Source organism: Cucurbita moschata, unplaced genomic scaffold (genome assembly GCF_002738365.1).
Source record: "Cucurbita moschata cultivar Rifu unplaced genomic scaffold, Cmos_1.0 Cmo_Scf00042, whole genome shotgun sequence".
Classification (NCBI taxonomy): Eukaryota; Viridiplantae; Streptophyta; class Magnoliopsida; order Cucurbitales; family Cucurbitaceae; genus Cucurbita; species Cucurbita moschata.
The window spans coordinates 1,914,898-1,919,617 of record NW_019268558.1 but is presented as its reverse complement, the minus strand read 5'-3'; positions in this window follow the sequence as shown (position 1 = coordinate 1,919,617).

Genomic DNA, 4,720 nt, shown 5'->3' with positions numbered 1-4,720 from the left:
CTTTGGTTCCTCATAATCCATCAACCATCACCCGTTAAGGCCATAAATGAATCTCTTGAGATCATAAATAACTCCCACTTGTTGATACATCATTAATTTTCTAACAACCTACATTAACTCATGGATCTTACCTAATTACCCTTAAGATCATAAATGAGCCCCATATAAATTTCATATCATTTAGAGTTGTTTAGGGTCTTGAAAATATCATAGAATTCTTATGGGGTACTTTTGGTCATTTACAAACCCAAATCTTGGTTTAAATCCTCAACATATTCCAATGACCTTGAATATTTTCATAATCCTTCTAAACCATCACATAAGGAAAAATTTATACTATGCAAAGGTCATTTGGGTCATAAGCCAGTGAGCCGTAATTATAGGGGATTTTGGTCATTTTTTAGCTACCCTTGGCTTTGCCCCCTAACCTAATACAATGACCACAAAATTTCATACATAACTTTATCATGTCATTTTAAGCTTTCCATTACAATTTCAGGAGGAAAAGAGTCCATTTAGTAGGTTCATGGCTCTAGCGCATCCTTGAAATCAACATTCATGTGGATACTAATGCTGAAAAAATATCAAATATTTCACCCAACCTTAATTCCAACCTTTTTTTTTTTTTTTTTTTTACGTCGTTTAAGATAACTTGATTTCTTCTTTTAACTAGATTAATGGTTTAACCAGTTTCATGTATTACTTGGACTTTCAAGTCACATCCTCTAAACCTGGCTAAATGTCCAATACGAGACCCATTTACGTATATATTCTCACAAACTCATTTTAAAAGATTCTCGTGGTAGAAAGAGGGTACAGATAATTGGTATTGTAGAGGCATAGTGGATATCATTACATGTAATAGAACTTGGGATACTAAATCCAACTTCAAATAAAGGGCCTTGGAACCTTAACTAGGACAATCCCTTTGAAACATCTTGAAATGGGCTATTTTTCTATTAAAAAAAATGGTTTATATTGAGCTATGAAATATATTGGTGTAAGAGTATAGGGAAGATTACCATGGAACTTTTAGTTGATTTAGAGACAAATTCTACAATTGTAACGATGGCGATCCTTCGCCCAAATCATTCTTAAATTTAAGACATATCCTGAAAGTCTCGTATTGTAGTCTATCTCCATAAGATTTCTGTAACACTTTGACCATGATCGTAACACCTCATTGATACTTTTAAATCACCTTAAAGGCTCTCAAAATGCAACCTTGACGTCTTTTCAACCCATAATTGACATCATACTATTATATAGATATTATTCATATTCTCTAGTAGAGTTTAGGTGACATCTACGTAGTTTGCCCCATATAACGTAAGTGTTGGGTTGAGCATGCTGCTTATTTATAGCTCATTCTACGGTTCTACAGTAAAGCTATGTGGTAAATGACATATAATGCAAATGGTCATATATAGTGAAAAACGATATATAATAAAAGGCTACGGATGATTATATGTGATAAAGTTATAGTAACCTGAACCATATATATACAATCTTAGTAGTGCTTTTAAAATGTACTTTCTGTCTTTTCTATAGTGTCTCTTAACGTACATACTTAAAGTCATCAATATAAATCTTTATTCAATATTCCTCATTTCATTTTCTCTCTCCGGTTCCTTGTGATCATCTAGATCGAGTGTGTGTGTTATTGTGTATGTTAGGATCGATATCAGTCGTTAGCTCTGATACCAGTTGTTAGGATCGCACAATAACGCACACACTCGATCTAGATGAACACAAAGAAAAGGATAGAGAAAATTGCAAGGAGAACTCTGGCTAAAAGGATTTTTTATTTGATGATTTCAGGTATGTACAACAAGAGAGAGTACAGAGAATAGAAAGTACATCTTCACAGCTCTATCGGACCAGAGATATATATATGGTATAGTTTACTATATATAGCTTTACCAGATTTAGCCATCTACTATATATAGCTATTTACCATATATAGCTTTACCGGATATAGCTTTACCATATATAGCTTTACTATATATAGCTTTACCGGATATAACCGTTGACCAAGCTATAAATAAGTATCAGGCTTCATAACCTAACAGTGTAATCCTATGAACTGGTATCAAATTTAGGCGAGATTCATCATGATCTGTGAAGATCAAAAGCTCAAATGTTGGAATTGAGAAGTTTGACAAATCCGATTTGGATTTTTGGACGATGCAGATTGAAGATTATCTGTACCAGAAAGATCTCCATGAACCCCTGTAGGAGGTGAATTTGGATACCATGAACACGGAGCAATAGAAGTTCAAGGATTGGCAGGCCTCAGGGTTGATCCGGTTGACGCTATCAAAAAATGCAGCGTTCAACATCATCAAGGAGAAGACAATATCAGATCTGTTGAAGGTACTGTTGAGTAAACGTCGACTATGAACAAGGTGTATTTTATGCGGAGATTGTTCAATTTACAAATGTAACAACCCAAATCCACCGCTAGCAGATATTGTACTCTTTGGGCTTTCCCTTTCGGGCTTCCCCTCAAGGCTTTAAAACGCGTCTGCTAGGAGAAGGTTTTCACACCCTTATAAATGGTGATTTGTTCTCCTCCCCAACCAATGTGGGACATCACAACAAATATGTGACGGTGAATCTATTCTGATCATATAAATGAATTCAATATGATTGTAAGTCAACTGAGATGGGTGAAAATTAATTTTGAATATGAAATTAAAGCATTGGTTTGATGTCATCTCTACCGGAATTGTGGGAAATTAAAGATGAGGTGAAATTAAAACATTGGAAGTATTCTCATATAGTACAAGCAAATCACAACTAATTCTATAATATTTTCAGACCCTCTGCAATCGAAGCAAGTTTACGATTAGGAGTTTATTGATGAACCCCTGATCATCTCTATATTACAGCATAAATACCACTTGCATAAACATATCATAAAAAGAGATATAATATAGTAATCTAGACATACCTTCACGTAGATGTGTCTTTTCCCATAATCAATTCTCACATTGCAAACTTTTGATTTTGGTTTCTTCATCAAACCTTCAGTATTATTCAATTTAATCGTAATGAGCAACAAATTATCGAGTTTGGTCAAGAATTGAGGGAGATATTATCTACTAAAGTTCCTCAAAACCCCAAAATCGTACCTTACATTTCCAAGCTCAATCTCCTTCTATAGTCCCTCTTGGTTCACGAATCCTTCCTGAAAGTGTAAAGCGTCCTCTAACAAGTCTATACCAATCAACCACGATCAATTTCATACCCTGCAGAGAGAGAATTTAGAATATGAAGCTCTAAAGCCAAACCATAAAAGTTATCTTAAACTCGAAACGGGTACTCTCCCTTCACAAACCGGGCTCAACTATTGTTGGTGGACGGAGATGGGGAAAATTTTTTCGTCTTCACCCTACTCCAAGGACGTTTCTACCATCAATCTGATTTTGGATCAATTTAAATTTAACAAAATAATAACAATAACAATAATAATAATAATAATAATCAAATTTCATTAAAGGGTAACTTCGTTCTTTAATCAAATTTTATTAAAAGAAAATAATTTAAAAATCTATACGCTTCTTTATGTACTTAAAAAAAATGTTTATTTTCAACCAATTTTATCATGTATTTTAAAAATGTCAAAAGTTTAATTAAATTTTTTTTTTCCAAATATAGAATAAATTTGACTTTCCTTTAAATTATGCTATTTTTTTTAATTATTATTTTATACATTCTTAAATAAATCGATGACTATTTAATTTTCAATTTTAAAAATTGTGTTAGCTTTCTTTTATCATTTTTTTTTTACCATAAAATCCATTTTTGTGAAGAAAGTATTTAAATTCTAAATAAGATTTTAAATAAACATAACATTTTTTTAATGATTTTTTCGACCATCATTTTCATTTTCTTAAATAAACATTTAAAATTTTAGTCATATTCCAAAAATAAAATAAATTAAGGTAACTGAGGTTTGCTCTATTTCCCAAATTCAAGTTAAATAGATTAGAAATGCTAAATACTAAAGAAATGAGATGGACCTCATAATAGAAAACGACTCCCGGCGATACTTAGAGCAACTTCGAGGGACGGAAGATAGGCGTAATCGAATTTAGCGAAATGCCGGCTAAAGTCAACCAAGTAAGTGATCTTACTATCAGATAGGTTGGACGACTTGTTTGATGCATGACGACACGTGCCTCATGGCTCTTGTATGTGTCATTTATGCTTTATATTTATGACGTTGTGACTAAATTATAGGATGATGATGTATAATGTATTGACATATGATGACATGATTGAGTTATATGATAATGTCATATGATATTATATGATGTTGTGACATCATGATATTGTATGATGACGACGATGCATGACAACGTGACGTTGTAAGACGCAAGATTATGAAATTCCTTAATATGACGTTATTCATATTAAGATTAAATGTATGTTTTAAATGTCATGATGCAATGATTTTCTTAAGTCACAACTGTGAATGTTTGCTGAATCCACCACACCTGAATGGTGGTGAGAGTTCTCTTATTTATAATCATTTACAGAATACAAAAATATGGTAAATTACAAATAATATGGAAATAGCAATAAAAGGAAATAATAATAAATGAATACAATATATTTGCATTTAATAAAAGGGCAAATATGGTAACCCGTAATATAAGGCAAATATCTAGATATTTGCCTTATAATGAACGGTCAACTATCCTTAACAACA